The 13,422-nt window shown below is 33.2% G+C and overlaps 1 non-coding gene across 1 annotated transcript; it reads right to left on the bottom strand.

Moving 5' to 3' along the window:
• Nucleotides 1-3,921: 3,921 nt before the first annotated feature.
• LOC139886972 (small nucleolar RNA R71) lies at nucleotides 3,922-4,028 on the bottom strand. The gene has a single exon (XR_011772828.1). It is a non-coding gene; the product is annotated as a small nucleolar RNA R71 (small nucleolar RNA).
• Between the last annotated feature and the right edge of the window lie 9,394 nt (nucleotides 4,029-13,422).

The following is a 13,422-nucleotide window of genomic DNA, read 5'->3' as shown; positions in this document are numbered from 1 at the left end:
GACAAAAGACAGATTCGATGATTTGAAAACGCAAACGACCAAAAAGCTAAAAAGTACAAAGTACAATCCAAGTGGTTCAAATTATTGATGAGAAACGTCTAGAAATTACAAGAATACAATCCGTGAAAGGCAAAGTACAAGATATTAAATCGTACAAAAGGACGTTCGAAAATCCGGAACCGAGACCTGAACCAACTATCAACGTGCGACGCAACGAGCCTAAAATTACAAGTGAACTATGCACATAAATATAATTAAATATATATATAATTATATAAAATTATATATTATATTATATTATTTAAATGTGTCGGCAAACAAAAAAATAAAGCAATGTGAGCTGTCCCAGATATCCATGCGATCGCGTGGCCAGAAGGCACATATCCCATGCGATCGCATGGCCTCAAAAACTTGGTCAGGTCCTATAAATTGCAAGTTTGGGCGACGAGTTTAACACACCTTCATCATACACTTCTCTGCACTCTCTCAAATATATTTATATTTATATTTATTTTATAATTATAATTTTAATATTAAGTTAATAATAATACGGTTATAGTGGCGAATGTTTTAAGTTTGTAAGTCGAAATTCTGTCCGTGTAACACTACGCGATTAATACTCATTGTAAGTCATATTCAACCTTTTTAAATTAATGTCTCATAGCTAAGTTATTATTATGTTTATTTAAGCCGAAGTAATCGTGATGTTGGACTAAATATTAAGATTGGGTTATTGGGCCTTGGACCATAATTGGGGTTTGGACAAAAGACCGACACTTGTGGAAATTGGACTATGGGCTATTAATGGGCTTTATATTTGTTTAACTGAATGATAGTTCGTTAATTTAATATAGAGATTTACAATTTGAGGTAATTATAAATAACCACATACACTCGATCGGACACGATGGGCGGGATATTTATAAATACTAATAATCGTTCATTTAACCGGACACGAGAATGGATTAATAGTCAATGGACTCATTAAAATAGGGGTAGATTACAAACAAGGACACTTGGTGTAATTGTTAATAATGTATTAAAACCTTGGGTTACATGCAGTCGATAACCTGGTGTAATCATTAACAAATTATTAACACCTTGTTACAGTTTAAGTCCTTAATTAGTTGGAATATTTGACTATGGGTATAAGGGTAATTTGACGAGGACACTCGCACTTTATATTTATGACCGATGGACTGTTATGGACAAAAACCAGATTGACATATCGAATATTCCAGGACAAAGGACAATTAACTCATGGTAATAAATTAAAATCAACACATCGAACATCATTATTACGGAAGTTTAAAGAAGCATAATTCCTTTATTTTATATCTCATCGCACTTTTATTTATCGTCATTTTAATTATCGCACTTTTAATTATCGCACTTTTATTTATCGTCATTTACTTTATGCCTTAAATTAAGTTGTATTTATATTTAATATTTTACATTAGGTTTTAATTGTGATTTAAATCTTAAAATCGACAAACCGGTCATTAAACGGTAAAAACCCCCTTTTATATAGCGTTAAACTCAGCTAGCTCCCTGTGGAACGAACCGGACTTACTAAAAAGTACACTACTCTACGATTAGGTACACTACCTATAAGTGTTGTAGCAAGGTTTAGGTATATCCATTCAATAAATAAATAAATAACTTGTGTAAATTGTATCGTATTTAATAGTATTTCGTAGTAAAATTAATAGTATTACGTACCCCTTCGCTTTGACATCAAGTATTTTTGGCGCCGCTGCCGGGGAAAAATCACGCCGAAGAGAAACGCTATAAAAAAATTTAGTTTTTAAGTTATTTTTGTAAAAATATATTTATATAAGTTTTAAATATTAAAAACAAAAATATAAAACAAGAAAAAGAAAAAAATATATATATCTACATTTTTAAAGTTTAGTTAAATTAAAAAAGTTTATATTTTTATTTATTGTTAAAAGTTATAAAACTAATAAGTAAATTTTTTTATAAGTTTTATTTAAATTATTTTATTTCTATAAATTAAAAATCAAAAAAATAATAATAATTAAAATTGAAATCGGTCCTCAATACTGTAGCAGGCCAAGAACTGGCCTGGATCTACAGTCCATGCGACCGAATGGCCTAGATACTTAGAACTCATGCGATCGCATGAGGGTTACTGACAGCAAACCTAGTACGCCATTAATTGCAGATTTAGGGTTTTATTATTAATTATTATTATCATTAAACCTAATTAGGGTTTAATTAATTTAATATTTAGTTTAGTTTTAAATTAAATTTGTATTTTTAAGTTTTAAGTAGTTTTATTAATATATAAATTAATACTTTTATAAAAAAATAATATAAAAATAATATTTTTATAAAAATAAGTAATTTTATCATTTTTTATATCTTTTTATAAATTGTATATTTTAATCTTTTAATTTCTAATTTGTATTTTTATCGTTCGTAATTAGTTTTAAACTAGTTATTTTATATTTCTAGATTTCTAGGCTTTGTCGTAAAATCCCTTAAGTGCTTTTTCTTTAGATTAAGATTTAGGCGCTTTAGAATTTTATGACATCGTTCATCGCTTTAATATTTAATAAATTTTAGTACTTTTTAAGTTATTGCCGTTTTGTATTTAGAATCCCTTTAAGCTTTAATACCTTTAGACACAACTTTTAATATTTAGTTTTTAGACTTTTAAGTTTCGACGCTTTACTTTCTTATTATTATTTTTCGACCTTTTATTTTTCGACATTTTTTGACGCACTCTTTTTCTTCCTCTTATTTCTCGACGCTCTAGTTTTTAGGACATAGATTTTATCTTCAAAATTTCGACAAAAAATTATTTTAAGCGGTTAAATTGATAGACATCCAAAATTTTCTGGTTCGTAGTAATAGTTGGATTTGTTAGTGGCGAGTTGTGGGCTTCCGATTTAAAGGATCCTGGCTACCTGCTGCATCTACTGGCTATTCGAAACGTGGGCAAAATCAAAAAAGTCTATTAATTTGATAATTTATACTCCCTCCGTCCCGCTTAAAGTGTCTATATTTCCATTTTGGGACGTCCCATTACAAGTGTCTAATTTGTGTTACAACCAATCAGAAGAGGTTATTCTGGAGAGAGAAGAATTCTTATTGGTGGAGAATGAAGTTAGTGGGATTTCCTAAAACTGTGTGCAAAAAGTAAGTGGACACTTATAATGGGACGGATGGAGTATAATTTTTTATTTTTATAACTAATAGGATATTCAGTGAATGCACCGAGAAAAACGTTCACCACCTTTCATACGTTCACCACCTGTAACTCGATCAAGACATCTAGCCAATATTGTCGCCGTTGATTTTTCTTTAGAATCATCATCTAGTCAACCAAGTACTCCAATTCAAATTTCCGATAATCCATTTTTTGAACCCGACCTCACAATTGAGAACTCGAAGGATATTCAAGGATAATTCATAGATCCTGAACCACAAATTACACATCCGGAGATTGTCGAGGAAGAAAGCATTAAATCAGAATCCCCTAGTGATTCAGATTTAACAAATTCAATCATGAAAAATCAGGAACCTCTTAGTATGGAAGATCGAATGAGAGCTACACGCACTGGCCAAGGTCACGCAATTACTCAACCAGACATTAATGTGCCAGATTATGAAATCAAAGGACAAATCCTACACATGGTAACTAATCAATGCCAATTTAGTGGTACGCAAAAGGAAGATTCAAACGAACATCTTCGTACCTTTAATAGGATTTGTACTCTATTTAAAATCAGAGAAGTTGAGGATGAACAGATCTATCTCATGTTATTTCCCTGGACTTTAAAGGGAGAAGCCAAAGATTGGTTAGAATCGTTACCTGAAGGGGCGATTGATACATGGGATGTTTTAGTTGTGAAATTTCTTAAAAGATTCTTTTCGGCATCTAAAGCCGTGAGACTTCAAGGAGAAATTGTTACGTTCACACAAAAGCCAAATGAAACTTTATATGAAGCGTGGACAAGATTTGGAAAGTTGTTGAGAGGATGTCCTCAACATGGTTTAGACACTTATCAGATAGTACAAATATTCTACCAAGGATGCGACATTACTATACGAAAAGACATCGACATAGCAGCTGGTGGTTCCATTATGAAGAAAACCGCAACTGAAGCTTACAAAATTATTGATAACACAGCCTCCCACTCACATGAGTGGCATCAAGAAAAAGACATCGTTAGACATCTAAAGTGGCTAGAGCCAATTCTAGCCATGACTTTGATTCCATTTCTGCAAAGTTAGATGCTTTCGAGAGACGAATGGAAAAGATGACTAAGGATATTCACGCAATACGAATTAGTTGTGAGCAGTGTGGAGGACCACATTTGACAAAAGATTATCTCAGTATTGAACAAACAATGGAACGAAGAGAGAATGTTTCATACATGAACCAAAGGCCTGGAAATAATTATCAGAATAATTATCAATAGCCAAGAGCAAACTACAATCAGAATTATAACCGAAATGTTCCATACAACAATCAACAAGGTCCTAGCAATCAACAAGTATCTAATAATACTTACAACCAGCAAAGACCTATTTTTCCAAATAAACCACCACAAACCGATGATAAAAAGCCAAATTTAGAAGATATGATGTCAAAGCTAGTTGAATCTCAAACGCAGTTTTTCACATTTCATAAACAAACTAATGAACAAAATGCTCAAGCATTTAGAAATCAACAAGCTTCTATCCAAAATCTGGAATAAGAAGTGAGCAACCTAGCAAGGTTGATAGGTGAAAGAAAACTGGGAAGTCTACCCAGCGATACAAATGCTAACTCCCGGAATGAAACAGCTAAAGCCATTACCACAAGAAGTGGTATTACACTTAAACCACCTGAAATACCTGTAATTTCTGATGACTTTATTCCTACTAAACAGGCACCACAGCCTGAGCAAGAAAAGGAAACAGAACCGGTAGTTGAAAAAGTTAATGAAGATAACACAGTTAAGGAAAAGCCTTATGTTAAACCATACCAACCACCACTTCCTTACCCGAGTAAAATAAGAAAAGAAAGACTTGAAGCAGAGCAATTCAAATTCTTGGATATGTTTAAACAAATAAATGTCAACCTTCCTTTCATTGATGAGATTTCAGGAATGCCAAGATATGCTAAATTCCTGAAAGATCTAATCACAAATAGAAAGAAAATGGAAGAACTCTTGGCTGTTACAATGAATGCTAATTGTTCTGCAGTGCTGTTGAATAAGCTACCAGAAAAATTATCAGATCCAGGAAGTTTCACAATTCCATGTTTTCTGGGCAGTCTTAGTTCAATAGAAGTATTGGCAGACTTAGGTTCTAGTATAAATTTAATGCCATATTCATTATACGCTAAACTAGACATTGAAGAATTGAAACTAACACGAATAAGCGTACAACTAGCTGATCGGTCTGTAAAATATCCTAGAGGGATAATGGAGAACATGCTAGTTAAAGTTGGTACTTTAATATTTCCAGTAGATTTTGTTATTCTGGACATGGAAGAAGATTCTCGAGTTCCTCTCATATTAGGAAGACCATTCTTAAACACGGCTAAAGCAATAATAGACGTGTTTGGTAAGAAACTGACCCTAAGTATAGAGGACGAGAGTGTTACCTTTTCTATGGATAGAGCCATGCAACAACCGCAATTTGCAGATGATAAATGTTATTATATTCAAACTATAGATTCACATGCAGAATTGATAAAAGAATTTCCAGAATTACAAGGAACAGGAAAATCTTCTTTAGGAGAAGGAACTGAACCAATTGATAAAGCTGAAATATTAGCTGCACTCATGGCTAATGAATATGAACCAACAACAGAAGAACTTGAAATGCTAAAAGAGGAAGACATATATCGATATAAATCATCGATGGAAGAACCACCGATATTAGAGTTAAAGCCACTTACAAACCATTTGGAATACGCTTATTTACATGGTGAATCCAAATTACCTGTAATAATATCGTCTTCTCTTACAGAAAATGAAAAATCTTAACTCATTTATGTGCTAAAAGCTCATAAACCAGCTATTGCATGGAAGATTCATGACATTAAAGGCATAAGTCCTTCGTATTGCACACATAAAATCCTTATGGAAGAAAATCATAAAACCTATGTGCAACACCAACGAAGACTAAATCCTAATATGCAAGATGTTGTTAAGAAAGAAATTATTAAACTGCTAGATGCAGGTTTAATTTATCCAATCTCTGATAATCCATGGGTAAGCCCAGTTCAATGTGTATCTAAGAAGGGTGGCATGACTGTTATCACAAATGAAAAAGATGAGCTTATTCCTACTAGGACTATAATGGGATGGCGTGTTTGTATTGATTATAGAAAATTAAATGACGTCACCAGAAAAGATCACTTTCCCTTACCTTTCATTGATCAAATGTTAGGAAGGTTAGCCGGGAACAGTTACTATTGTTTTCTTGACGGTTTCTCCGGATACTTTCAAATTCCAATCGCACCCGAGGACCAAGAGAAAACCACATTCACGGGCCCTTATGGTACTTTTGCGTACAAACGCATGCCATTTGGACTATGCAACGCCCCTGCAACCTTTCAAAGGTGCATGATGGCAATTTTTCACGACATGATAGAAGAATGCATGGAAGTTTTCATGGATGACTTTTCAGTCTTCGGTGATACTTTTGAAACATGTCTAGTTAATCTTGAACGAATGCTTATTTGATGCGAGAAATCAAATCTGGTACTTAATTGGGAGAAATGCCATTTCATAGTTAGAGAAGGCATCGTTCTTGGTCATAAAATTTTAAAGCAAGGAATTAAAGTGGATAGAGCTAAAGTAGATGTAATTGCTAAACTTCCACATCCCACCAATGTTAGAGTAGTTAGGAGTTTTCTAGGGCATGCCGGTTTTTACCGACGTTTCATAAAAGATTCTTGAAAAAGATGCTCCATTAATCTTTTCGAATGAATGCATCAAATCTTTTAATATTCTTAGAGAAAAACTCACTAATGCGCCGATCATGATAACTCCAAATTGAAATCTACCATTTGAACTCATGTGCGATGTAAGTGATTTTGCAATGGGAGACGTTTTAGGTCAAAGGATTGAAAAATGATTTCAACCTATTTATTATGCCAGTAAGACGTTACAAGGAGCACAAATGAATTACACAACTACTAAAAAAGAACTCCTTGCTATTGGCTTTGCTTTTGACAAATTTCGTTCATATCTCTTTCTAGCTAAAACAGTGTTCTATACCGACCATTCTGCTCCTAGATACCTATTTTCGAAACAAGATGCCAAACCACGATTAATCCGTTGGATCTTACTCTTGCAAGAGTTTGATATTGAAATCCGAGACAAAAAGGGAGCAGAAAATCTCCCCGCTGATCATCTTTCTCGCCTTGAAAATCCTAAATTAGAAGTTCTAAATGAATCGGCCATACAAGATAACTTTCCTGATGAATATGTTTTGAAAATCGATTATAATGAAATTCCATGGTTTATAGACTATGCAAACTACTTAGTATGTTGATTCCTTGAAAAAGGGTTGTCGTACCAAAAACGAAAGAAATTCTTTAGTCATATAAAACACTATTTTTGGGAAGATCCACATTTATTCAAAAGTTGTCCCGATGGAATAATACGCCGATGCGTATTTGGAGATGAAGCTAGTCAAATCTTAAACTATTGTCACACAGGACCAACAGGAGGGCATTATGGGCCTCAACTTACAGCAAGGAAAGTCTACGATGCTGGATTTTATTAGCCTACAATTTTCAAAGACGCACATCTTCTTTGTAAATCCTGTGATTCTTGTCAAAGGGCCGGAAAAATAAGTCAACGTGATGAAATGCCACAAAACGTCATTCAAGTATGTGAAGTATTTGACGTTTGGGGTATTGACTTTATGGGTCCATTTTTGAAATCTCATAATAATCTCTACATTCTCATTGCCATTGATTATGTATCTAAATAGGCGGAAGCACAAGCTCTCCCAACTAACGATGCATGAGTTATAGTCAACTTTTTAAAACGTCTTTTTGCAAGGTTCGGAACACCGAAAACTTTAATAAGTGATCGGGGTACTCATTTCTGTAATAATCAACTTGAGAAAGTTCTCAAAAGATATGGAGTAACTCATAAAATCTCAACCGCTTATCATCCACAAACAAGTGGACAAGTTGAAAATACCAACCGAGCATTAAAACGTATTCTAGAGAAAACCGTAGGATCAAATCTGAAGGAATGGTCCATGAAATTGGAGAATGCACTCTGGGCTTTTAGAACAGCCTACAAAACTCCAATTGGAACCACACCTTTTAAACTCGTTTACGGAAAAGCATGTCACTTTCCAAGTAGAAATTGAGCACAAAGCATTTTGGGCTTTAAAGACATGTAATCTTGATTTGCATGAAGCCGGACGTCTACGGTTAAGTCAACTAAACGAATTAGAAGAATTAAGACATGATGCATATGAAAATTCGTTAATCTATAAGGAAAGAATGAAGAAATGGCATGATAAAAGAATTAGAAGTTTAAAAGAATTTAAGGAAGGAGACAGAGTTCTTCTTTTCAATTCACGATTCAAGCTATTTCCTAAAAAATTGAAATCTGGATGGTCTGGACCATTCATAGTCAAAAGAGTTTTCCCGTACGGAACAGTAGAGTTAATAAATTCAAATGGGATTGAATTTAAGGTTAATAGTCACAGAGTTAAACATTACATAGATAATCCAATGGAAGTTTAAGATGAAGTTAATCACAATTTCGACACCACAGCTAACTAAGTGTGGGAAGATTCGAATCTTTTAATGGTAATATGAATTTCTGTTAGAGTTAGATGTTCTATTTTCGTGTAGTTCTCGAAAATGGAATCCGAATGGTCTTTCCCTAGCAGACCCTAAAGAACTAGTCTTCTCCCTCCATTCTGAATTTTTATTTCTTTTAGGTTTTATGAGATGAAGAATTCCTTTGATTTGAACCATGGTCTACTACTACACGCTATGATTATTAAACGTAATAATAACATCTTCTCGAGTGAACTGGTATCATTAATAAGAGAAAAAATGGACGAAGTAAGGAAAGAACTCAGGAAGAATCATAATAAGATACATTTTGGTAAAGGAAAATCAAAATCCGCAACAAAAAGAAGAGCACGGCACCTTGAAAGATGTCATAAATGCGGAAAATGGTCACACGAAGGGAAATGTTCGAACAATCAAACACATTCCAATACCGAGTTCATTACTCTATGCAGAGAAGGACCGTTCATATGTTTAGAAGAAAAGTTATTGAAAATTCGAGGTTACGCTTATGTAGCTATGGAGAACCAAATCGAACGACTCTCATACGAGTCAACTAAAGCAGGTCTCTGAGAATTCTTTCTCACAGGTAAGTATGTACAGTTTTTATTTGTTTTTATTTATTGCTTTTAACCTTTTGATAATAAACGCTGAATCGTTCGCTATAAAGTATTAAATTGATATTCAATAAAATTAGGTATGCGAAACCGAAATTATTGATATCATACAAAAATTTAATTCATCACTGCGAAATTTACCGTTTATTCATAAGGTATAAATATCTTTAATCAATCAATTCAAAATATTTCAAAAATTCATCAGGAGTAAAACTAGGATAAAATAGCCGAAATTACTTTACCCAAAAGAGGGACGTATATTTTTGTAGATATTTGATTGATTAAAGTGGGATAAAAGACCAAAAAGAATTTAATTTTTATTTTTTCCTTGTTTTAAAAAATAAATTAATATATAACTATATTATTTTAAATATAAAAAATTGTAAAATTAATGTATATAAATATTATTAATATTTATATGAAATTTTATTATTATGCATTTTAAATTTAGGTTTGGTGTAAATTTAAAAACAAAAATGTACTTTATTTCATTAAGTTAAAAATTTGATATTTAAAATTCGTCGTGAGTTGAAGACTAGGTCGTTGAACCGAAATTGCTTTACCCAAGGGCGGGGCGACAAATTTTGTTATCATTATTTTTAATCTTATTGATCTAAAGTATGTCAAAAACATTAAGAAATGCAAAAATCTTTGCTTTTAAAACAATCGTTTTAAAATTGAAAATTTTAAAATTTTGGCGAGGGACGAACTAGGTAAACGTACCGAAACGACCTCATTCTAAATATCAAGGAACACAAAATATTAAAATTAATTAATTAATTGCTTTTATTAGTTAAAGATTTATAAAAAAAGAGAGAAAATACACCCCATGCGATCGGTTTACACTGCCAACCCATGTGATCGCAGGGAGCTTAAAAACTGGATAGATTAAAAAAGCATCGACTGGTCTCTGCTGCTCACTCCACACACACATATCCATGAACACACACACACACACTAAAAACTCTCTAAAATCTTCAATTTTTCACCAAAATCATCCAAATTTCGTGCTATAATCCGTTCCAATCATGCCTTTCTTTAGATGGGGAAGCAAAAAGGTAGAAATTTCACCCCTAAACTCCTAAATTTCCTAATTTTTTGTGATAATTATAATTAATTTTCCTAATTTAATTTTGATGATTTCTAGCTTAATTAGAGTTAAATTGTTAGTATATTATGCTTGTATAACTTAGATTGATGCTATTTAACATGATTTGAAGCCTTAAACTACAAAATTTTTAGAAATCTAGGGTTTGTGTTCTTGAGCAATTTGGGGCTTTTTTATATAAACAGGTTATGGCTAATTTTTGTTATGAATTATTGCTAAATTAAGTAGTGTAACATGTTTAGGTAGCTAAATGATCCAAACTTTGATCCTAAACATGATTTTTGAACATCAAAGTGGACTTTTTAAGTCTAAAATTCATGAACTTGATTATTTTGATATAAATGCCATTTGAAACTTGTTTAATTGCTTGTAATGGTTATTTTAACATGTTATTTGAGTTGAATGCTTATGAACTTTGCATACCTTTTCATATATCCTTATTTGAAAAATTGTAGAATTGATAAAAATATGAAAATGAGTATAAGTTTAATATGGATTAAACATGTTATTGTAATTGTTTTAATTTGTTATTTTGCTAACACTAATGCATATTTGGATGCACAAATTTTGTGTTTAATGTATTTTGCAGAGAAATACATATGCAGACGGTGCATCATCATCTAGATAACATGAACTAGAACCTGAACAAGAACCTGATCAAGAACCACAGCCGGAACCACAACCTGAACAACAACAACATTATGATCAACACATGCTATATTATGAGCCGGAACCACTGTTTTACACTCATTATCGTCAATTTCAGCCTCACCCGAGGATTATGCACCCACTTATCGATGACCAACATATACATCCCAACCTAAGATTCGATCGTTGTTGGACAGAATACCCGAAATTTCAAAAGAACATGCACATTCTTTACCACAAAAATATTGAAATGCCTCGGGTAATCGATTGGGAGCGTTTGGAAGCGGTTAACCTAGCCGAACCGGTTAGGAATTTACTAGTTCAGAGGTACGGTAGCTCTGCATTTAACGATTGGATCCGTTTATTTACTACACGTAGAAATATATATAGAGAATGGTGTGTTGAATTGCTTAGCACTATAGAGTTAAATAATGAAGTTACTATGATAGGAGATAAAAGTTTTATTAGATTTATTTTAGGAGGTACAATGTACAGAATGTCCATGTTGGACATGGCTAGAGCTTTATTAATCTACACCCCCGCTGAGATTATTACACCTAATTGTAATAGTTTAATTACTGAAGGTGAAAGAGTAGATAGGATTTTTGATGCTAACGCCATATGGAGGCGTATGTCAAGATTTAGGGAATTTACACGGGGTGGAAGACACTCCTACTTAGATATTGATAGAGCAGAACTCCGGGTAATACATAGATTCTTAGCAAACTCAATTACACAAAGGGGTAGAAACAAGGAAAAAATGACCTTAAAAGATTTATTTTACCTGAAGTGTATTCGAGACCCTAGGAGCTTTGTTAACATTCCTTATTGCGTAGGCCATTATTTTTCTAAAGTTATTGAGGGTATGCAAGCAGGAAGTATTATAGGGGGTGGTATTTTTGTTACTCTCATTGGAGAGTACTTAGGTGTAGATAAAGAGCATGGGGGTCCGATGGTAGAGATTGAGGAACAAGCCGAGAGCATAGGCTTGCAGGTTTATCAAGGTGCAAAGGTACTAAAACGGAGGCACAATATGCCAATACCATATCAGGGCACCCATCCACAGGTAGAGAGGGGTTCGGATGAGGAGATGAAGGAAGCAGATGACATTAGGGACGTTATTAGAGATAGTTATACTGATGTCTTCAAGCATGTAGATGAGGTGGAAATGAATAACCAGGCTAGGCATCATCAGTATGAGCAGTGGAGAGCCGCAGATGAGTATGAGCACTCCAGGCGATGCCAACACGATAGCTGGCAAGTTCATCAGCACTATATCATGAGCCAGCTATCATATCAGGTACCAAATAACTACATCCCGACTCGGCCTGCTTTTTATCCACCACATCAGCCCGACATGCGACCACCCTTTGATCTGTACGACCCCAACCAAGCCTATCAGGACACCTATCACCAACCATGGAACCCGAGCGATGATATGAACTGGAATCCCTATCCAAATCAATAGTGTTCCATTGGTGATTTCTTATCTTTTATTATTTTTATCTATTTATGTTAAACATTTAACATTTTGATACTTTTATGTAATGTTTAACATTTTTATTATTGTGTACTAATATTTCATTTTTGTAATTAGAAAGTGGGATATTAAGTCCCATTTCAAAATACCATGCATGTTTATATTTGTATTATATGTATTTTATCTCATGTACACAACAGGGTAAAACAGCGCATTTTCAAAGACTGGGATTAAGTTTAGCAAAAGCAACTAATTTTGAAGACAAGATGCAAAATATATGTGAAATAACAGCTGCAGGAATGAACAAATGATGTGCACCATTTATCATTCAAACAAACAACAATATGTTTGAAAACTTTGGTAAAATTTAATCATTTTTCCATGCTAATCACCCTCAATAATTTAAATTGTTACTGATTTCTTGCAAATGAGGGCATTGCAAGATCTTAAGTGTGGGAAGGGATTAAATTCTTTCGGTTTTAAAAAAAATTTAACTTATACACTTGGTTTAATAGCCACCGTAAAACTTTACTAGTAAAGCAGTAGTTATATTAGAATCTAGTGCTCTATGATAATAAAGAACAGCCCTAGTTTTATATACTGACTACCCACTTCTAGTAAAATTTTTAAAAAAAATTTCAACTAAATGAACTCAAAATCATGTTTATACATATTTATGAACGATAAAACTAGGTGTTAACACCGAAATTATTGTTATCTCGGAAAGGACATAAATTGAGAAACAACCCAAAACGCTTGAATTCATTTAAAA

The sequence above is a fragment of the Rutidosis leptorrhynchoides genome, chromosome 1 (genome assembly GCF_046630445.1).
Source record: "Rutidosis leptorrhynchoides isolate AG116_Rl617_1_P2 chromosome 1, CSIRO_AGI_Rlap_v1, whole genome shotgun sequence".
Lineage (NCBI taxonomy): Eukaryota > Viridiplantae > Streptophyta > Magnoliopsida > Asterales > Asteraceae > Rutidosis > Rutidosis leptorrhynchoides.
This window is presented reverse-complemented; position numbering and strand designations above follow the sequence as displayed.